The sequence below is a fragment of the Panthera leo genome, chromosome D3 (genome assembly GCF_018350215.1).
Source record: "Panthera leo isolate Ple1 chromosome D3, P.leo_Ple1_pat1.1, whole genome shotgun sequence".
Classification (NCBI taxonomy): domain Eukaryota; kingdom Metazoa; phylum Chordata; class Mammalia; order Carnivora; family Felidae; genus Panthera; species Panthera leo.
Window position 1 is genome coordinate 28,773,684 of NC_056690.1, and position 24,215 is coordinate 28,797,898.

Here is a 24,215-nt window from a genome sequence, read left to right on the forward strand (position 1 = left end):
ACAAGTGAGAAGAAGTTCTGAATACTTACACACAAGGCCGTCCAGGAAACCAGTGGTTTCTAGACATGTGGCCACAGAGCGTTCTTCCAGGGAAATTTGGGGCTGCTTCAGGAACACCAACTTGCCTCAGCCTTGCCTCTGGGTGCCACTTTTGAGCATGAAGTTTCTCATGGTCCTATTTGCTCTGTTCTACAATGCACATCCTTCCATCTGTGTTTTATAAATGATGTCTCTTCCAGACTGCGCTTTTCTTCCTCTTGCATTTCTCTCAGGTCCTACTGTCATACCTTTGCAGACTGTCGCAGACTTTGAGTCTGGAGTTCTCTCCTGTCCAGCAAGAGAGTGGATGCAGAATTGAATATGAGAGAGGCTAATGTCCTTGTCCAAAGTAAGGGTCCTTGCTCTGTATTTATTAGGATCAGAAGGCTTACAAACCTGATGGACGTGCAGAGACAATAAAACAGTGATCATTAACTCATGTTAGAGAAAAGGGCTAACGTGTGAGAGAAAAGGGCTTTCAAAGGTATGCAGTGTCAAGGGTTAGGGTGAATACAAATCAAGGTCCCAGCGCCAAGCAGATGGCCATTTACTGCAGGCGCCAGGCACTATGTCTATTTATCTTAACTTTTCTAGGAGCTAAGTCAGATAAAGCATGCTACCTCAGGGTTAACAAGGCATTTTTCTTGCTAATTAGCTCTGGGCATTTTCGCCCTGCTGTAGCGGTTTTTCACCTCTACCTGTTCTCGGACACTTTTGTCCCATGGAACTGGCTTTCCGCCCTATGCTTTGTTCTATGCTGGGGTGCTTTTGCCCTACCTGTTCTCGGACACTTTTGTCCTGTTAAGTGGCTTTCTGCTCTAAGCCTTGTTAACCCATTGGTGCAAGTTCAGGGAATTCTTAAACTTATTCCCCCCAGCAGACTTGCTTACCTGTGCTGTCATCTCTTTTTGTGTTGAGTTGGGCTGTGCCCTTCTCTGCCTTCTCTGTACTTAGTTCTTTCTGCAGTTCCCCTTTCCCCTGTCACGAATGTCTGTTTCCATGGCCCCAATTGTTGCCCTTCAATCCTCCACGAAGTACTATTTTTATTTTCTGCCCCCATCTAATATACTTATTGGACCCTCTCTAACCACTTTTTATCCCTTGCTCATGTATCACAATGGCTCTCATTCTCAGTGCTCAAAATTCCATATGTAACTCGTATAGGTTATTATTTGAAAGCTGACAAGTCCCACTAAACTTACACATGTTACAATTAGTTTATGCTTCAGTTTCTCCATAGAAGTTTCTTCCATTACAGAGATTTTGCATGTGTAATTTCTTTCAGGCCAAGAAATAAGAACTTGAACCAAAGATTCAAGTCTGAACTACATTATTTCTGAAGACTTTTCCCCATGGAATAGCAGAAAAATTCAAGTCAGATGGCATTTTGTACTCCCTAAGTGAAGTCTCAGATTTTGGTGATTACTTAGGGTATTACTGGAGAATCCACCTGGTAAGAAATTTTTATTCATAAGAAAAAGCCTGATTCAGAATGTACTTAAATTTAATGAATTTGGGGAAGACTTTAGTCTGAATTCAAACCTTATTTAATGGAAGTGTACACCTGTGCACAACTGTAACAATGATAGCAATAACTTCACACAACCCAGAACCTAATCAATCAACAGAGAAGCTATACAAGTGAAAAACAAATATAGTGAGCATGGGAAACACCTCAGCTGCATTACATATCTTCCTCAAATTCAGAAACATACTGGACTTTCAGAGATATACCGCCTCACACTGGAGACAAAACCTGCAATTGCAGTGGTATAGGTACACATTCAATGAGAGTGTGTATCTTATCTTATTGAACATCAAAGACTCTCTCTCTATATATACTAGGATATATATGTATATCTTATTATTGAAGTATAATTAACATACATGTTATATTCATTTCAGATGTATAATATATCGATTCCACAATTCTATATATTACTCAGTGCTCACCACAATAAATGTAGTCACCATCTGTCCTAATCATATGTTATTATATTATTGACTATATTCTCTATGCTGTGCTTTTCATCTCTATGACTTATTTATTTTATACCCAGAAGTTTAAACCCCTTAATCCCCTTCACCTATTTTGCCTATCCCCTCAGCTCCCTTCTCTCTAGCAGCCATCAGTTTATTCTCTATATTTTTGAGTGTGTTTCTATTTTTTGGTTTCTTCATCTGTTTTGTTTTTTAGATGCTATATGATTCTACATATAGGTGAAATCATATGGTATTTATCTTTCCCTGTATTACTTATTTTGCTTAGGATAATACTCTCTAGGTCCATCCATCTCATCTAAAATGGCAAGATCTCATTCTTTTTTGATGGTTGAGTAATAGTACATTGTATATACAGTAAAACCTTGGTTTGCAAACATAATTCATTCCAGAAATATGCTGGTAATCCAAAGTACTTGTATATCAAAGCGAATTTCCCCATAAGAAACAATGGAAATTCAGATGATTTGTTCCACAACCCAAAAATATTCATATAAAAATGATAGCAATACTGCAATATAATGCAAAATAATAAAGAATATACAAAATATAAAGAAAAATGAACAAATTAACCTGCACTTACCTTTGAAAACCTCCGTGGCTGGTGTGAGGGAGATAAGAGAGAGGAGGGTTATTGTGTAGGACAACTTTCACTAATACTAATGGAATCACTGCTGTCTGTTGGCTCAATGGAATGTTTTTCTTTTCATGCAGCTTTAACAAGGAACCCATCCAATGACAATTGCTTTTGCCTCCTTTTGAGGATTTCACAGAAATGTGACATTGCATTGTCATTAAACAGGTTTATGGCTCACACTACTACAGCCTTATTTGGGTCGTGCTTTTCTACAAAATTTTGCACTGTTTCCCACATTTTACACATCTCCCTAATCTCATTTGAAGTGAGGGAGTCCTCTGCCTTGTTCTCCTCCTCCTCTGCAGATGATATCTCCTCCATAACCTCTTGCTGTTGCCCATGATGCAGATCCATCAGTTCATTGGTGGTCAGCTCTTGGCCATGTTCTTTCACCAGCTTTTGAATGTCGTCCTCATTCACCTCCAGTCCCATGGTCTTCCCCAAGGTCACAATTTCATTGACAACTGGTGGCTCCTGTTTATAAGCAAGCCCTTCTAAGTCATGTCCAAGAACACAATCAGGCCACAGTGTTCTCCAACCACTATGGCCTGAGACCAAGCATCAGAGATGATCACCCACTATCCTACAGCAAGAGAGAGAGAGAACCATTGGCTTTAGTTGTGATCGTGTAACTTTCGGTGTAATATACTACTTGTATTGCAAGACATCACTCATTTGTCAAGTTAAAAATTATTAGAAATGCTTTCTCATCTTGCAGAACACTCACAGAACAAGCTACTCACAATCCAAGGTTTTACTGTATAATATTTCCTTTATCTATTCACTTATTAATGGACAATTAGGTTGTTTTCATATCTTGGCTATTGTAAATAACGCTGCAATAAACACAAGCGTGCATACATCTTTTTGAATTACGGTTTTTGTTTTCTTTTTTATTTTACTTTTTTATTTGAGTCTAGTCAACACATAATGTTACATTAGTTTCAGGTGTAGGAATGAAATCTTATTAATGTAATAAATGTGAGAGAGCTTTCAGTAATAACTTCTCCTAATTAACATCAGATAATTTGTACTGGAAAAATGTTCTACAAATGCTGAAATGGTGGGAAATCTTTCATAGATTTCACACATTATACAGCACACATGCAAAGAGACACCGTATGAGTATAATGTAAATGAAAATCATTCAGCTGGCTGGGACTTATCCTTCATCCAACTTCAGAGTCATAGTAGGGAGAAACCCTATGAATGTAATGAGTGTGGAAAAGCTTATAATCAAAACACTTACATCATGCAACATCAGAAGATTCACAAAGTGAACGCTATTAATATAATCAATGTGGGAAGGCTCTTAACTAAAGTACCTGTATTACTGTGAATCACAGAGCTCATACTGGGGTAAAGCTCTATCAATGTCATGAATGTGGCAAAATCTATAATCATAGGTTATCCCTTATTCAACATAAGAAGATTCATACTGGAGAAAAACTATTTGAATATAAAAAATGTGGGAAAGCCTTTACTCAGAGCATTCAACTTACTTTATATCTGAGAGAAGTCCTATGACTGAACTGAATGCAGCCAAGCCTATAGTCATAAATCATAGGTCAGAGGTCATAGGATCCTCAACTTAAGAGGATCCATACTAGAGAAAAACATTTTGAATGTAATGAATATGGGAAAGTTTTCTGATGGAATACACATTTTACTCAACACCAAGAATTCACACCAAGAAAATCCTTATAATTGCAAAATGTGGTAAATCTTTCAGAAGTACATACCTTAATCAACATGAGAGAACTCATACTGAAGAGAACCCCTACAAGTGTAGTAACTGTTGTAAATCTTTTGGTCAGAGTGTGTATCTGACTCAATGCCAGAGGATGCATACCGGGGGAAAACCCTATGAATGTATGAAATGTGGGAAAGACTTCATCATAAGTGCCACCTTGGGGCACCTGGGTGGCTCAGTCAGTTGAGCGTCTGACTTTGGCTCAGGTCATGATCTCACAGTTCATGAGTTTGAGCCCTGCATTGGGCTCTGTGCTGACAGCTCAGACTGAGCCTGGAGACTGCTTCAGATTCTGTGTCTCCCTCTCTCTCTGCCCCTCCCCCACTCGTGCTCTGTCTCTCCAAAATAAAATAAACATTAAAAATTTTACAAAAATAAGTGCCACCTTATTCAACAAGGATTCATAAGAGGAAGAAGTCTTAAGAATGTGCCAACATGAATTCAGAGAGAAATTCAACAAATATATTTAACGTGAGAAATATTTCAGCTACAATGCTAACTTCATCAGTGAAAGATCAATCCAAGAGAGTTATTCTATGAATAATGATTGTGAGAAGTACTTCATAGTATGTCATTTATACAACATTATCTGTTTCTAATGAAGGATTCCTATGAATATGTCAAATTTGTAAAATATTGTAATGAATTTTTATCTCTTACTAAATATTAGGTAATAAACACTGGGAGAAACTACAAATAACATATTTTCACCACAAAATTAATCAATAAAGTGAGTCCTTTCTCCAAGTACTTTTGATTAACTTTCTAGAAAAATGTAAAAATAATGTATTTATATTTTTATAACATCTAGAAACAATGTTATAAATGAGGAGGGAGTTTAATGTTACAGATATGATGCCCAGTTTTTAAGAGAAGTAACTTTGAATTTGGCAAATATTAAAACTGGCATGTCAAAAGCCTATACAGTGCCCATCTCCAACATTAATCTAGAATTAATTACTCTAGACACTACAGTGATCAACCCTATTATCTTGGATTTACCTCAATATTACAGTGTACTACATAGAATTCTTTCCTATTTGGCAATTCCCAAACTATGTTGCAAAAATTAGAGAAGGGATTTTTTTAAAGACAATTTAATTCAGATGTTTTTCTTTGAAAATTATAGGTGACCCTTTGATACCATCTGGAATTACCTTTTCTGGTTTTCTGTGTTTGCTATTATGTTTAACAAACACAAGAATAAAAAATCAAACTTCCTTTTTTCCAGCTGATTGAAGGGGGTAAGTTTTTGTCCTTTTTAGCTAATCAGGTTAGCATTAGCAGGTGTAGCTCAAAGAGATCAGTATGCAAATTTTATGAGACTTAATAGCTAAGATTCCTTTACTGCCCTTATTTCTTTTTTGCTTATTACTTAACAAATTCAAAACTCTTACAACTCCTACATTCAGCAAAAACAATTCTCTTTCTCATCCCAAGACTTTTTCCTTAAAAATAACATTTCAACTATTTGTAGAACATGGTTGTTTTTCCTTTATAAGCTTTTATTTTTTATATTTTTTATTTAAAAAAATTTTTAATGTTTTTATTTTTGAGACAGAGAGCAACAGAGCATGAGCAGGGGAGGGGCAGAGAGAGAGGGAGACACAGAATCTGAAGCAGTCTCCAGGCTCTGAGCTGTCAGCACAGAGCCTGACGTGGGGCTCGAACTCACGGACTGTGAGATCATGACCTGAGCTGAAGTTGGATGCTTAACTGACTGAGCCACCCAGGCGCCCCTTCCTTTATAAGCTTTTAAAAATTAATGTCTATGAGTTACATTATAAGGTAATTAGAACAATTTCTTAACTCATACGCTGCATTTTATGCATCCAAATGGACTACATCCTTCCAAATGGCCGAGATAAAAGGGTCTGTGCCAAATCCTGGGTTATATCCATTGCTCAAAATGCCTAAAATTCTCTTTGTTTTTAAATTGCCCTGGAGTACTTTTCAGGCCAGGCAACCAGCTAATGTCATTTCATGCCATGGATGCTTTCCAATGGTGCTTTCCAGATTTTCTCTGCCTGAGTCTCTTGACCCTTTAGCTACTCAGCTGAGGACAATTGAATAGTTTCATTTTGTTGGTGTGAATAACGAATGAATTCTCCCAGAGTTAAGTGGAGTTGTATCAGTCAGATAGGGCTACCATAACAAAATACCACAGATTGTGTTGCTTAAACAACAGAACTTGCTTTTTCTCACAGATCTGGGGGCTGGAAGTCCAGGAGCAGGGTGCCAGCGCAGTCGGACTCTGGTGAGAGAACTCTTCCTGGCTTGCAGACAGCTCCCTATTTGCCATGTCCTCACATGTCTGGTGTTCCTCCCTCTTCTAATCCCATCATAGACCCCACCCCATGACCTCACCTAAACTGAATTACCTCCCACTTCCAAATACCATGTCACTGGGGGCTAGGCCTTCAACATATGACTTTTGGAGGGAACACAAGCATTCAATCCATAGCAGGAGTGCTTCATTGTGTCCATGTCAGAGCTGACTAGCCCAGGCACATAGATTGTTAGTGACTTGTCGACACCATAGACACAGCTTGTGGAGCCCTGAGGGTGTGCATCACCATAAATCAGATTGTTGTGTGTCCTGAAAAAATGAACAATTAATGGACAAGATTTCACAAAGCCCATGTCTTCCAGGCACTTGGCTGCACATTGTCACTTCCTTTTGGCCATAAATTAAAGGGCAAATAGTCCTTCCGGACATTATGACATAGGGTTTATCATTTTATTATGAAAATGCTTCTAAAATTTGATAAGAAAGTAGTGAGGGGAAGATGGTGGTGGAGTAGGAGGACCCTAGGCTTACTTCCTCCCATGAATACAACTAGACAACTATGAAATCATCCTAAATGCCCTAGAAATCAGCCAGAAGACAGGCAAAGTAAACTCCACAACAAAAGGTAAAGAAGAGGCCACATCAAAGAAAGTAGGAAATACAGAGACAAAGTTTGAGAAACAGATTGTGGCCCCACAAGGGAAGGAGGTGAGTTCATGGAGTAGGATGAGAGACAAACTAGCACACAGGGGAACACAGGAAGAAAGCAAATCCCCACAGCAATTGGCTTGGAAAATGAGAGGGGCTGAATTTTGTGATTCTGGAAACCAGTGGAGCTTACAGCCTGGAGTTTTAAAGGTCAGCAGAGTTGGCTGGGATAGAGCCTTGAGGGCATTGAAGTTGCTCTTGGGGAGAAGGCAGGCAGACAACCCAGAGATATACAGGGCAGAAACAGCAATCTGAAGAATGCCTTGGACACACAGTGGAAAGGTTAGTTGCTCATCTCAGAGTGTGTCCCAGAGAGGCAGTGTTCATGGAGAGACTCCTCCAGGAACAAAGGAAATAGCCAGTGCCATTTCTCTCCATGTCTCAGCATAAACACAGGGCCACTTGCAAGAACTAGCTACCACTGACACTTGCTACCTCTCTTGCTTACACCAAGCCCTGCCCTCCACACTCCAGTGGAATCACCTTTCCCACACTTGCCTCAGTCCCAGTGTAGTGGGCTCCCTCCCCCAGAAGACTGGCCCAAACCCCTGCCTACACCACATCTCCAACCAGGGAATTTTGTGGGGCCTCGGTCTGGGCAGTGGTGGAAATAGACCCACATAAGCAGACCAGAGCACACCTCATTAAAATGCACCACATTCAGGCCAGGTACCAAACACTGCCCACAACAAGCAAAGAGCTTCTGCAGACAACGGGCCTGAAGGATAAAGTGGCCAGGATAAAACAGCAGAGCACACACAGCACATGTTGGGGACACTTGCTGAAGTGCAGCCCTGAGGAACAGGAGACATTACACAGTAGGGTACTACAGGACCTTTCCTCATAAGGTCATTACCCTCAAGAACAGGAGATATAGCTGACTTTCTTAACACAAAGAAACAGGCACAGAGATTAGACAGAAGAATTTGTCACAAATGAAAGACCAGGACAAGGACAGGGCCAGAAATCTAAGTGAAACATATATAAGTAACATTCTTGATAAAGAATTTAAAGTAATGATCATAAAGATACTCACTGGACTTGAGAAAAGAGTAGAAGACATCAGTGAGACCCTTAACACAGAGATAAGAATAACATAGCAGAGAAAGGGCTCAATAAATGAAATGAGAAAGATGCTTGATGGAATGAATTACAGTCTGGGAGAAGCAGAGGAACAAATTAATGACCTAGAAAACAGAGTAATGGAAAGTAATCAAGCTGAACAAAAGAGAAAAAAGAATTATGCAAAACAATAATAGACTTAAGGAACTCAGTGACTCCATCAAATGTAATAACATTTGCATTATGGGAGTTCCTGAAGAAGAGAGAGAAAGGGTAGAAAATGTATTTGAAGAGATAATAGCTGAAAACTTCTCTAATCTGAGGACGGAAACAGATATCAGATCCAGGGTGCACAGAGGACCCCCAACAAAATCAACAAAATCAGATCCACACCAAGACATATTATAATTAAAATGGCAAATACTGATAAAGAAGTTAAAAGCAGTAAGACAAAAGAAGACAGTTACACACAAGGGATACCCTATAAGGCTATCAGGGAATTTTTCATCAGAAACCTATCAAGGAACTCACAGAATAAAGGTATATAAAATAAGACACCATATACCTAAAACATGGGAAGAGCTGGAGTAGAGAATGGGTTCAAACTTAAATTACCATAAATTTAATATAGACTTCTATATGCAGAAAAGGTTATATACAAATGGTAACCACATATCAAAAACCACTAATAAATATGCAAAGAATAAAGAGAAAGAAATCCAAATATACCACTAAAGAAAACCAGCAAACCATGAAAGAGAGAAAGACAAGAAAGGATCAGAGAAAATCTTCAGAAACAACCACAAAACAGGTAATACAATGGCAATAAATACGTATCTATCAATAACTACTTTGAATGTAAATGGACTAAACACTCCAATCAAAAGATATAGGGTGAGGGGCGCCTGGGTGGCGCAGTCAGTTAAGTGTCTGACTTCAGCCAGGTCACGATCTCGCGGTCCATGAGTTCGAGCCCCGCGTCAGGCTCTGGGCTGATGGCTCAGAGCCTGGAGCCTGTTTCCGATTCTGTGTCTCCCTCTCTCTCTGCCCCTCCCCCGTTCATGCTCTGTCTCTCTCTGTCCCAAAAATAAATAAAAAACGTTGAAAAAAAAATTAAAAAAAAAAAAAGATATAGGGTGACAGAATGGATAAAAAACCAAGACCTATCCATATGCTGCTTACAGGAGAACTCATTTTAGATCTAAAAACACCTGCAGATTGAAAGTGAGGGGGCTGGAGAAACATTTATCATGCAAATGTATATCAAAAGAAAGCCAGAGTGGCAATACTTATATCAGACAAAATAGACTTTAAAACAAAGACTAACAAAAGACAAAGAAGGGCATTATATAATGATAAAAGAGATGGGAATGCAAGCTGGTGCAGCCACTCTGGAAAACAGTATGGAGGTTCCTCAAAAAACTAAAAATAGAACTACCCTATGACACAGCAATTGTACTACTAGGCATTTATCCATGGGATACAGTTGTGCTGTTTCAAAGGGACACATGCATCCCCATGTTTATAGCAGCACTATTAACAATAGCCAAAGTATGGAAAGAGCCCAAATGTCCATCAATGAATGAATGGATAAAGATGTGGTATATATATACAACGGAGTATTACTCGGCAATCAAAAAGAATGAAATCTTGCCATTTGCAACTACGTGGATGGAACTGGAGGATAGTATGCTAAGTGAAATGAGTCAGAGAAAGACAAAAATCATATGACTTCACTCATATGAGGACTTTGAGAGAAAACAGAGGAACATAAGGGAAGGGAAACAAAAATAATATAAAAACAGGGAGGGGGACAAAACAGAAGAGACTCATAAATATGGAGAACAAACTGAGGGTTACTGGAAGGGTTGCGGGAGGGGGGTTGGGCTAAATGGGTAAGGAGCACTAAGGAATCTACTCCTGAAATCATTGTTGCACTATATGCTAACTAATTTGGATGTAAATTTTAAAAAATAAAAAATAAAATTAAAAAAAATAAAACACACACACACAAATTTTAGATTAGACACTGTACAAGAAAGCTAGAAAATTTCCCGAAATCATATAGCTGATATATGAATGACAGACTTCCCCAGATTTGACCATAAACCTCAATATATACATGACATTACAAATGCATTGAGAAGCTGAGGAAAATTCTTCTCAACTATCACTAGTAAACAAATTTTATTGAGCCATGATGGAAGAAAATGTGAATTATCTTTCTATTTCTCACATAGAAAATATTACAAAATCATTTTTTATGAAGAGACAAATAATTGTTTAAATGTTGGGGAAAAGTGTTAAAGAGGTGTGTGAGACAGTTAATTAATAAAAGAAAAAAATACTTCCTTTTGAAAAAAAATAAATAAAGGAGATAATCCAAGAAGATATAACAGCAAAAGTGGTTTGCTGGTTTGGGATGCAGCAAAAGTGGTTCTAAGAGGGAAGTTCATAGCAATACCAGCCTGCATCAAAATGTAAATATCTATGCACCCAAATACATAACACAAATAATAACAAACAAAAAGGAACTAATTGATAATAATGCAATAATAGAAGGGGACTTCCATACCCCACTTACATCAATAGACAGATCATCTAAACAGAAAATCAACAAGGAAACAATGGCTTTGAATGACACACTGGACCAGATGGACTAAACAGATATAATCAGAACATTCCATCTTAGCAGAATACACATACTTTTCAAGTGCACATAGAATGAAATAGATTGCATAGTAGGCCACAAAACAAACTTCAAAAAATTTTAAAATATTGAAGTCATACCATGCATCTTTTCTCTAACCACAATGCTATGAAACTAGAAGTCAAACACAAGAAAAAATCTGGAAAGGCCACGAATACATGGAGGTTAAATAACATGCTACTAAAGAATGGGTCAAGTAGGAAATACAAGAAGAAATTAAAAAGGAAACAAATTAAAATGAAACCTTTGGGAAGCAACAAAAGTGGCTCTAAGAGGGAAGTATATAGCAATACCAGCCTGCATCAAAATGCAAGAAAAATTGTAAATAAACAACCTAATCTTACACTTAAAAGAGCTAGAAAAAGAACAACAGGGGCGCCTGGGTGGCTCTCTCACAGTCAGTCGTGAAATCAAGCCCTGCGTCAGGCTCAGCACTGGGTGTAGAGCCTGCTTAAGATTCTCTCTTTCTCCCCCTCTACCCAACTCCTGCTTGCTCTCTCTCTCTCTCTAAAAAAAACAAACAAACAAAAAAAAAAACAAAAAAACCTAAAACCTTCAAAAGTAAGGAAACAATAAAGATCAGAGCAGAAATAAATGATGTAGAAACTGAAAAAACAACAACAATATAACAGATCAATGAAACCAGGAGCTCGTTCTTTGAAAACAATCAATGAAGGGGCGCCGGGATGGCTAAGTCAGTTGAGCATCCAGCTTCAGCTCAGGTCATAATCTCATGATTCATGAGCTCCAGCCCCACATTGAGCTCACTGCTGTTAGTGCAGAGCCCACTTCGGATCCTCTGCCCCGCCCCCACCCCACTCATGCTCTCTCAAAAATGAATAAACATTTATTTAAAAAAAGAAAAAAAATCAATGAAAATTGATAAACCTCTAGCCAGATTTATGAAGAAAAAAAGAGAAAGGACTCAAATAAATAAAATCACGAATGAGAGATGAGAAATAACAACCAACACCATAGAAATACAAACATGAGAATATTATGAAAAACTATATACCAACAAATTAGAAATGCTAGAAGAAATCCCTAGAGACATACAACCTACCAAAACTGAAACAGGAAAAAATAGAAAACTTTTAACAGCCTGATTACCAGCAAAGAATTGAATCACTAATCAAAAAACTTTCCACAAAAAAAATAAAAAATTAAAAAAAAAACTTTCCACAAACAAAAATCCAGGACCAGATGGCTACACAGAGAAATTCTACTGAACATTTAAAGAAGAGTTAATATCTATTCTTCTCAAACTATTCCAAAAAATAGAAAAGGAAGGAAAACTTCCAAATTCATTCCATGAGGCCAGCATTACCCTGATACCAAAACCAGATAAAGACACCACCAAAAAAAAAAAAGAGAGAGAGAGAGAGAGAGAGAGAACTAAGGCCAATATCTCTGATGAATTTAGATGAAAAAATCCTCAACAAATACTAGTAAACCAAATCTAACAATACATTTTAAACTCGGGGAGCCTGAGTAGCTCAGTCAGTTAAGCGTCCGACTTTGGCTCGGGTCATGATCTCGCAGTTCATGAGTTCGAGCCCCAAGTTGGGCTCTGTGCTGACAGCTCAGAGCCTGGAGCCTGCTTTGGATTCTGTGTCTCCTTCTCTCTCTACCCCTAACCCACCCACACTCTGTCTCTCTCAAAAATAAATAAACATTAAAAAAATTTTTTTAAATCATTCACCGTGATCAAGTGGGATATATTCCTGGGTTGCAAGGGTAGTTTGATATTTGCAAATCAATCAATGTGATACATCACCTCAATAAGAGAAAGGATAAGAACCATATGATCATTTCAATAGATGCAGAAAAAGCATTTGGCAAAGTACAACATCCATTCAAGATGAAAAAAAAAACCCCTCAATACAGTAGGTTTAGAGGAAAGATACCTCAACATAAGAAAGGCCCTATATGAAAAACCCACAGCTAACACAAGGAACAAGACAAGGATGTCCACTCTCACAACTTTTATTCTTTAAAAAATTTTTTTTTAAATATTTATTCATTTTTGAGAGAGAAAGAGATTGGGGGAGGGGCAGAGAGAGAGGGAGACACAGAATCTGAAGCAGACTCCAGGCTCTGAGCTGTCAGCACAGAGCCTGACGTGGGGCTCAAACCCACAAACCACGAGATCATGACCTGAACCAAAGTCAGACACTTAACCGACTGAGACACCCAGATGCCCCTCACCACTTTTATTCAACATAGTACTGGAAGTCCTAGCCACAGCAATCAGAAAACAAAAAGAAATAAAAGGAATCCAAATCAGTAAGAAAGAGGTAAAGCTTTCACTATTTGCAGATGACATGATACTCTATATTGAAAACCCGAAAGACTCCACCAAAACACTGCTAGAACTGATGCACAAATTCAGTAAAGTTGCAGGATACAAAATCAAGACACAGAAATCTGTTGTATTTTTTTTAAATGTTTATTCATTTATTTTGAGAGAGAGAGTGCGCAGAAAGGGGCAGAGAGAGAGGAAGATAGAGAATCCCAAGCAAGTTCTGTGCTATGTCAGCACAGAGTCCCATGTGGCGCTCAATCCCACAAACTGTGACATTATGACCTGAGCCAAAATCAAGAGTCAGAGGCTTAACTGGCTGAGCCACCCAGGCACCCCTGTATTTCATTTTTTTTTAATGTTTGTTTATTTATTTATTTTGAGAGAGAGAGTGTGTGTGTGAGGGAGAGACAGACAGAGAGGGAGAGAAAGAATCCCAAGCAAGCTCCACACTGTCAGTGCAGAGGGCCCAATCTCACAACTTCAAGATTATGACCTGAGCCAATATCAAGAGTCAGATGCTTAACTGACTGAGCCACCCAGGCACCCCAGAAATCTGTTGTATATCTATACACCCATAATGAAGCAGCAGAAAGAGAAATTAAAAAACAATTCCATTTATAATTGCACCAAAAATAATAGAACACCTAGGAATAAACCTAACCAAAGAGGTGAAATACCAGTACTCTGAAAACTATAAACACTGATGAAAGAAATTGAAGATGACACAAAGAAATGGAAAGACATTCCATGCTCATTGATTGGAAGAACAAATACACACACACACACACACACACACACACACACACACACTACCCAAAACAATCTACAGATTTAATGCAATCCCTATCAAAAGACCAACAGCATTTTTCAGAGAACTAGAACAAACATTCCTAAAATTTATGTAGAACTACAAATGACACCAAATAGCCAAAGCAATCCTGAAAAAGCAAAGCTTGAGGCATCACAATTCTGGACTTCAAGATACACTACAAAGCTGTAGTAATCAAAACAGTATGGTACTGGCACCAAAATAGACACATAGGTCAATGGAACAGAATAGAAAACCCAGAAATGAACTCACAATTATATGGTCAATTTTCAACAAAGCAGGGAAGTATATCCAGTGGAAAAAAAAAAAAACAGTCTCTTCAACAAATTGTCCTAGGAAAATTGGACAGCAACATGCAAAAAAATGAAACTGGACCACTTTCTTACACCATACTTTCTTACCCCATAAATTCAAAATGGATTGAAGACCTAAATGTGAGACCTGAAAACATAAAAACCCTAGAAGAGAGCATAGGCAGTAACCTCTCTGACATCAGTCATAGCAACTTTTTTCCAGATAGGTCCCCTGAGGCAAGGGAAACAAAAGCAAAAATATTGGGACTACATCAAAATAAAAGGCTTCTGCACAGCAAAGGAAATAAGAAACAAAACTAAAAGGCACCCTATGAAATGGGAGACATATGACATATCTGATAAAAGGTTAGTATCCAGAATATATAAAGAACTTATTTAAAAAACAACTTATAAAACTCCCAACACCCAAAAAACAAATAATCCAATTTCAAAATGGGGAGAAGACATGAACAGACATTTCTCAAAAGAAGATACACAGATGGCCCATAGACCCATGAAAAGGTGCTCATTATCACTAATTATCAGGGAAATTCAAATCAAAACTACAATGAGATATCACCTCACACCTGATGGAATGGCTAAAATAAAAAACTCAAGAAGTGAGAGGTGTTGACAAGGATGTGGAGAAAAAAGTAACCCTCTAGCACTGTTAGGGGAATGCAAACTGGTGCAGTCGCTGTGGAAAATAGTATGGAGTTTCCGCAAAAAGTTAAAAAAAAGAACTACCCTCCAATCCAGCCATCATACTACTGGGTATTTACCCAAAGAATACAAAAACAATAATTCGAAGGGATACATGCACCCCTATGTTTATAGCAGCATTATTTACAATAGCCAAGATACAGTTATAGCCTAAGTGTCCACTGATTGATGAATGGATAAAGAAGATATGGTGTATATATAATGAAATATTATTCATCCATAAGAAGAATAAAATCTTGCCATTTGCAACGACATGGATGAAGTTGGAGAGTATAATGCTAAATGAAAGAATTCAGTCAAAGGAAAACAAATACCATATGCTTTCACTTGTATGCGGAATTTAAGAAACAAAACAAATGAGCAAAGGGAAAAAAGAGAGACAAACCAAGAAACAGACTCTTAATTATAGAGAACCAAACTGATGGTTATCTGAGGGGAGGTGGGGGGTGGGGGGATGGGTTAAATAGGTGATGTCAATAATGAGCAGTAGAGGATGTATGGAAGTGTTGAATCACTATATCGTACCCCTGAAACTAACATAACACTGCATGTTAACTAATTGGAATTAAAATAAAAGTTAAAACAAATAAAATAAAATCTGATAAGAAAAATCACCAGTAGATAAATGGGAAAACCACAAGGTGAACAGAACTGACAAAACGGAAAACTTGAGTGGATCATGTTTGATAACATGATTGTGAGGCCTTAGTGAGGGTGTTGTAAAAGGGTCAAATAAACCTATACTCCCTATCCAAAAAGTGTTTCTCTTAAATGCAAAAATGATTTATGCACAAAGCTATTCATCAGTACATTATTTATGGTAGTTTCGAATTGGATCTAATGTCACATCTAACTGTAAGAGAGTGGTTCATGTAGTTACTAAACCTTAGGACATCTGGGACACCTGGGTGGCTCAGTTAGTTAAGCGTCTGACTCTTGGTTTTGGCTCAGGTCACGATCTCGCAGTTTCATGAGTTTGAGTCTCATGTTGGGCTGTGCGCTGGCAGTGTGAAGCCTGCTTGGGATTCTCTCTCTCTCCCTCTGTCTCTGCCCCTCCGCCTCTCATGCGGTCTCAATAAATAAATAGATAGATAGATAGATAGATACTTAAAAAACAACCTTAGGACATCCACTTACTAGAATGTCCCAAGGCTGCCATTAGAAATTACATTGATGAAGAGTAGGAAATGGCAGAAATGGCTTATAGGACAAATTAAAAGATTATATATTAAACTCTGCCTATCTCTTAGGTCTTGTGTCTGCCTTGCTAGCTCTAGTTTAGCCAGACTGGCCTTGTTTCTTCTCCTGGAACATACCACCCTCAGCCTCTGAGTAGCTGCATCACAGTCCTTCATTTTATTCAGGGTTCTGCTCAAATGCTACCTCTGCTCTGCCTACCCTGACTAAACTCTCCTCCATCCATCAACTATTTATCTAGTTCCTCTCTTAAGTGCCCCTGACCTTGCTTTATTTTCCTTTATTATCAGACATTACATCGTAATATTTGTTTTTGTTTATTTGTTGTCTGTCTTGCAGACAAGAAGGTAAGTACGTGAAGATGAACACTTGACAAACTAGCGTCTGCCATGCATATCACAGGAGTTTAGTGGGTATTTGTTCTTTGCCCTTTTCTTGCTATGTGTTCTTCATAGGCTCAGAATCTTTTCTCCTATGCTGCAATATCCCCAAGTTTATCATTTGACTTTCAACTTTCTGTATGGTTATTTTAGATCAGTATACATTTTAAGTTCAAGAGAGTCTTTTATTCAAGAAATTCCTCTTTAATCTAAAGATAATATAAATATTTGCTTATATTTTTATTGTTTCCATTTGTCCATTTAACTTTTTAATCCATATGGGCTTATGATGTCAGTTATTGAGTCTTCCCCTGCAAATTTAACAATTTTCATTTATGCTCTGTGGAGAAATTCTTCCTGTTTATTCATCCATCCATCCACCCATCCAATGTATGTCTTATTACCACTATATTTTATGAATTAAAATATCATACTCTTCATTTGGTCTTCTGAAAAACTTTAGAGTCAAATTACCCATCATGACAAAATATCCCTATGAATTTTATTGGAATTGCTTTATATTTATGTATTAAATTAGGAAGAGTGATGGCCTTTTCTACATAATTCTTCTCATCTACTACTATTTATTTAGGTCCTCTTTTAAGTTTGTGTTGTTTTCTTCCTATAGGTCTCATTCATGTTTTTGTTAAGATTTCTATTTCTTTGTGTGATAGATTAAAGATGTCTAAAGGTGTTATTTTCACTCCTCCTGCTATCACTGGTCTTTTTCTTGCTGTCTTTTCACTCACTTGACCAATAGAACGCAGTGGAAGTGATGCTTTTGGACTTCAGAGATTATTAGTTCATGAGAGGACTTTCAGATGAGTTTCTTAGAATGCTCATTCTTTGGTGTCTCCTCTTGGAAGCCAGTGTTCATGCTGTGAGAAGCCATGCCTCCTGGAGAGGCTATAAGATGATACACCGCCTGTCAACATCTCCACTGAACTCCCAACTGACCAGCAGCATCAATCACCAGTCATGTGAATGTGCCATCTTGGATGTTCCGGCCCAGTAGAAGCCTCAGAATACTGCAGCTGACATCATGTAGAGCAGAGAACTGCGTGGTTCACCACAATTTTGTCAGAAATAATGAGTCATTGTCTTGAGCTGCTAAGCTTTGGCATGATTTATTACACATTAATAGAGTACTAGTATAGTTGGGGTATTTTACATTTCTGGTGCTGTTGTTAATGGAAATACTTTTCTGCATATTTTATGACTGGTATCACTGGAATATAGGAAAACTGTTGCTATCTGGCAAACTCAAGTTGTCTGACTGTATTTAATCATTTTAAGGTCATCGTCTTGAATTTTCTAGTTACATAATCACATATCTGAAAGCATAATTTTGTTCCCTTTCCAACGTTAAATCTCATTATTGTGTTTGAGTTTTATTGTAGGCACTTGAAACAATAATGATTTTATCCAGGTTTGTTGTCTGATTTAGAGCTTTCATGGAAATCCCTCTAGTGTTAGATATTCTTCCTCAAGTTAATGAAGAATCCTTCCATGCCTGGCTTATAGGAATGGATATTCAGTTTTATCAAATTCTTTTCTAGAGTTTATTGAAATGATTTAGCAATCAAAAGGAGAAAACAGAACACTAAATGGTGCCGTACTGTTTGAATTATCCAAAAATTAGTGGCTGAAAACAGAGTCCTTTTTTTTCCCCCCACCTGTGAGTCTGTGGATCAGAAATTTGAGCAGGACTGAGTAGGGATGGTTTGTCTGCCAACCATGGGAATCAACTCACGCAGCTGTATTCAGCCAGTGGCTGGGTAGGGGATGGAAACTCTAAGTCATCTCATTCACATGTTGGAAGCTTGGGCTAGGCCGGGACCCTTAGTTATCCTCCATGTGGCCTCTCTTTCCACGTGCTCTCTCTCTCTCTTTATATGTAGTTTCTCTCCAGCAATATACCCTGCACTCATTTACAGCTGAACATTCTGTTGATCAAAGCAAGCCACAAAGTCAGCACAGGTTCGAAGAGGACATAGCCTTACCTGTGTGAAAGTTTAAAAATGGCTGCAAATTCTTTGACACTATTCCCATTGACAGATGGAGTGTCTGTGCCCTCTTTTTGCATCGGGAGGGCTTCAGTGCATAGATAATGTGGAAAGGATGCTATGTGATTTTGGAGGATAGACCGTCTTCTGCCTTGTTCTCTTAGAATGCTCTCTGTTCTGATGCTTCCTGTCGTGTTACTCCCTCTCATGCTGTGAGAAGCTCAAGCCCATGAGGAGGCCACGTATAAATTGTCAAGTTGGCAATTCCAGCTGAACCCAGCCTTTGAGTCATCGCAGCCCAGGCTTCAGATATGTGAGTGAGGAAGCCTCCAGCCCTCCCCTCCCCTGCCCGAGTAACTGCAGCCATTGAGTCATCCTTATTGAAACTCTAGGAGTTGTGGCTGGAGACAAGCCAGCCCTGCTATACCCTGTCCAAATTCCTGACCCACAAAATGCATAGGTCTCCTTCACTGGTAGTTTTACACCAAGAAGTTGAGGGCAGAATGTTATGGAGCAGAATTTGGTATCTGCAAGCAGAGTGTTCCTTTAACACATGAGACAGATGACATGTGGCACTGTGTTGGGGATTGAGTGGTAGGCAGAAGCATATGGGCCTTGAAGAGGCTGCGGCTCAGGACTTGAAGGAAAACAAAGAATGTGTAATTGGAAGCTGGAGGAAAAGGAATCATTATTCTGTGGTGGTAGAATACGTAGCAAAACTGTCACCGTGGCAAAGTGGAAAACAGTAAATATACCAAATGAACCCACGGATCTGGCTAAGGCAATTTTCAGGAAGAGTTGGAGGTGCCACCTGGCTTCTTCCACCTGTGAACAATAAAAGGAGAGAGGAGAGAGATGAAGTGCTAAAGGAGCTACTTAGTTTTCAAGTAGCATTGGAAGGAGATGTAAAGGGCCTAGGCCAGTTTTCCCAGCCAGAAAAGGGGTCCCAAAGTAAGAAAGAGCCTCAGATCAAATCCAGGGTACTGTCAGGAAAACACAATTTCATGGTAGAGATGAAGCCAGGGTTAAGAATGCGGCCGGGATCCCGCCTTCCTAAGGATGTGCTTTGCATGTCTTCCCTTTTAAAAAATATGACATCTAAGATACTCTAAGATCTTCTAAAAGGTATGTTGCACAGTAGCTTCATATGGAGCTCAGGTAGAAAAGGGGTTGGTTGTGTTGAGATTTTTAGGCATTTGGTTCTTGTCTAAAGAAGTGCATTTATTAGTTGATACATAAGAGACCCACAAAGTTTTTACAATAATTATATCAGTTTGGACTTAAAGAGACAGAAAGACCAAAATGAAAAGGTGCCTTTGGATCCCTAAACTTCTATGGGCAGGAAGCAGCCTGAGAGAGCTAACCAGGTGTGAACACAGGCTATTTCCTATGGAAAACGAAGGATGCCTCCGAGGGCAGAACGAGGGCTATAGGGAATCAGCACCAGGAAGGAGGATTGGACCTCAATCAAGAAACAACAGGGGCACCTGAGTGGCTCAGTCTGTTAAGCAGCAGACTCTTGATTTCGGCTCAGGTCATGCTCTTGTGGCTTGTGGGATGGAGCCGCAAGGTGAACTCTTCGCAGACAGTGCAGAGCCTGTTTGGGATTCTCTCTCTCCCTCTCTCTCTGTCCCTCCCCTGCTCACACATGCATGCACTCTCCCTCTCTCTAAATAAAAATAAACGTTAAAAAAAAGAAATGACAACATGTGTTCAGCTGGATGTTAGAGTCACTATGGTGTGGCTGCTATGGTGAGTGTCGTGACCCACCCTTTACTTTATCAGAATGATAGTGTTGACTGCATTTATCCCATGCCTGTCCCTCCATCAAAAGCTGGGGGGGGGGGGGTACAGCTAACACATCTCTTTCATTTACACGTCTTCAAATCAAGAGAAGTCACACCCAAAGTCAAATGAAGAACTACATCCAAGGAGCCTTACCTGCACTTGTACCTGATTTAGATACTGGATTTAGATTCTGGACCTTGAACCTGAGCCCAGTGCCATAACAGGATAAGACTTGGGGGCAGGGCTTGCAAGGGGTGAGTGTATTTTGCATGTGGGAAGAATGAATGTAAATACTTTTTGGTCAAAGAGCAAACTGTGGTGGTTTTTAAAAATGGTCCCAGGGGCGCCTGGGTGGCTCAGTTGTTTGAATGTCCAACTTCACCTCAGGTCGTGATCTCATGGTTTGTGAGTTCAAAGCCCCATATTGGGCTCACTGGTGTCAGCAAGGAGCCTCCTTCAGTTCCTCTGCCCCCTCTCTCTCTGCCCCTCCCCTGCTTGTGCTCTCTTAAAAATAAATAAAACATTTAAAACAATAAAAAGAAAATAAATAAAAATGGCCATAAACTTTCTGACAAACCTCACATTGAGAGGTAGACTCTGTGCCCTGTCCCTCTGAATCTGGGGTGGTTTATGACAGCTTTCACCAACAGAATGTGGAGGGAGTGATGCTGTGTGGCTCCCAAGACTGAGTCAGAAAAGTCTGTATGCCTTCTTGGGATACTTGCTGTATTGCAGGACGCTCCCCAGAACCTGGCCACCATGCTGGGAGGAGTCCACACCACATGAAGAGACCGTGATTAGGTTCTCAAGTTGAAAGTCCAGCTGAGCCCCATCTTTGCATCTTCCCACCCAAGTGCTAGTCATGCAAGCGATAAAACCTCCAGATAATTCCAACCCCCAACCATTTGAGTCATCTCCAACTATGACAGTCTACCTGGCTGAGACCTCAGTCATTGTGCAGCAGGGATGAGCCCCCATGCCCCATCTTAATTCCTGGTTCACAGAATCCACAAACACAATAAACTGGTAGTTGTTTTACATCACTGAATTCGGGGTGGTTTGCTTATAGCAACAGAACGCCCTCCTGCAGGGAGATGTAGCCTGTATATATGGAGATAGGAGGAATCGTTGGTAGCTGTCTTGATGATCTCCCACAGAGCTCTTTGAGTCTCAGCCTAGTTCAAGACAGGCACAGTTCACTGTGGGGGTTCAAGAGAGGATCACAGAATTCAGTGGCAGGAAGTAGAGCCAAGGTACGCGGGGGGCTGGAGCTGAGAATGGGGCCTGCAGGAATTAGGGCTGTGCCGACCTGCTCTCTCTGGGACTGCATGGGTTCTCCTCCCCCATGTGCCTTGTGGGAGCCTGTAATGGCTCCTGGCCCCACTGTCCTCTAGGACCCTCAGTCCAACTGGGCACACTGGCTGCTCCCGTGAGAATTCCCAGTCCATGGTTGGGGCAGGGGGGTTGGCTTGGGAACCAGGCCTGGCTGTCTTTGACCAGGGGTCCACTCTGGCCCCCAAAGCCAAAGCCAAGAAAGGGGGTCCTCTCCAGGTGTGGGCAGGGCAGACACTCTGACATATGTCAGTCATCCAGATGGGCGGACATATTTTTGATCAGGGAGAAATAAAAATAGGCATTGTTGGCTGTTAATCGCTTTTTTGTGATGTCTGAGGTAACTAAACCTTATTCTCCAATCTTTCTCTTCCTTCCTTCCTTCCTTCCTTCCTTCCTTCCTTCCTTCTTCCCTCCCTCACTCTCCCTCTCTCTCTTTCTCTCTTGTTTCATTCCTCCCTCCTTACCTCCCTTCCTCCCTTTCTCTCTTTCTTTCTTTGTTCATTTTCGAGTTGCTCCCAGGGAGAAGGGGAGTAGAGGCTGATCCCTGAGCCCAGGGAGGATCTTTTTCACATGGGGCTTACCCCAAAGTGTTCAGGTCAATAGGACTTGTGGAAAAGAAGATGAAAGCGGGAACTGCCTGGAGACCTGCCTGCCCTTCACCATCATGTCCTGGCCCTGATGCTTGAGGGACTTGAGGGAGAAAAGCAAAAGACATGCTTCTGACAGTCCCACTGAACTTCACTTGTCCTTGGTCAGTAAAGTAAGGGAAGCACCTTAAACACTGTCTGGAAACTTCTTTAGCTAGATCACCCAGTTTATTAGGTACATTTTCTACTTTCTGAGTTACTGCAGGTGACTGTGTAGCTAAACTTTCTGCCACTATGCAGAATGGATTCCTGTCTCTGACTTTTAAAAGACATTTTCTTCCATTTCCTTTAAGCTCTCATCTGAAGTATGCTTTTTAAAAAAAAGTATTTACTTATTTAAGTAATCTCTACTCCTAATGTGGGGCTTGAACTCACAACCCCAAGATCAAGAGTCACATGCTCTTCTGACTGAGCCAGCCAGGCGTCCCATCGTCAGAAGTATCCTTAAAGACCATCAGACTTCATCTAACAGATTCTTCAAAGGCAATCATGATTTCATTACCACTCATATCAAAGTCCTTCTGGCTTCTGACCTTTGCTGGTTCCAAAACTTCTCCCACACTCCAGTTTTTGTTTCCACAGCATCCTAGTTCTAAATAGTGGATATAATTATCTGCATTAATTATACATACAGTAAAACCTTGGTTTGAGAGCATTAATTTGTTCCAGAAACATGCTTATAATCCAAAGTACTTGTATATCAAAGCGAATTTCCCCATAAGAAATAATGAAAACTCAGATGATTTGTTCCACAACCCAAAAATATTCACATAATTCAAAATACTGTAATATAATACAAAATAAAGAAAACACAAGATATAAAAAAATAAATTAACCTGCACTTACCTTTGAAAACCTTCATGGCTGCTGTGAGGGAGACAAGATAGAGGAGGGTTATTGTGTAGGACGACTTTCTTTCTTTCCTTTTTAAAAATTCTTTTAATTTTTTTAGAATTACGTTCATTATGTCTAATGGAATCACTGCTATCCATTGGCTCAATGAAATCTTTTTCTTTTTGCACAACTTTAACAAGGAACCTATCCAATGACACTTGCTTTTGCCTCCTTTTGAGGATTTCGTGGAAATGTGACATTGCATTGATGACCACTCACAATCTCACACAGAGAGACAGAGAGAAGAACCATTGGCTCAGTTGTGATCGTGTGACGTTCAGCGTCATGTACTACTCGTATTGCAAGATATCACTTCTTTATCAAGTTAAAATTTACTAGAAATGTTTGCAAGTTTGGGGGAGTACTCGCAGAACAAGTTACTCACAATCCAAGGTTTTATTGTACCCCTCTTATCTGTATTTGTTATCTATTGCTGTACAACACATTACCCCTGAATTAGTGACTTAAAACAATAAACCTGTGTTATTGTACCCCATATCTAGCTATTCCTGTGTTGTTCTGGTTCAAGGTCTTTTATAAGTTTGCAGTCAAGATGTCACCAAGGGCTGGAGGGTCCACTTCCAAGAGCATTCCTTTTGTGGGTGGCAAATTAGTACA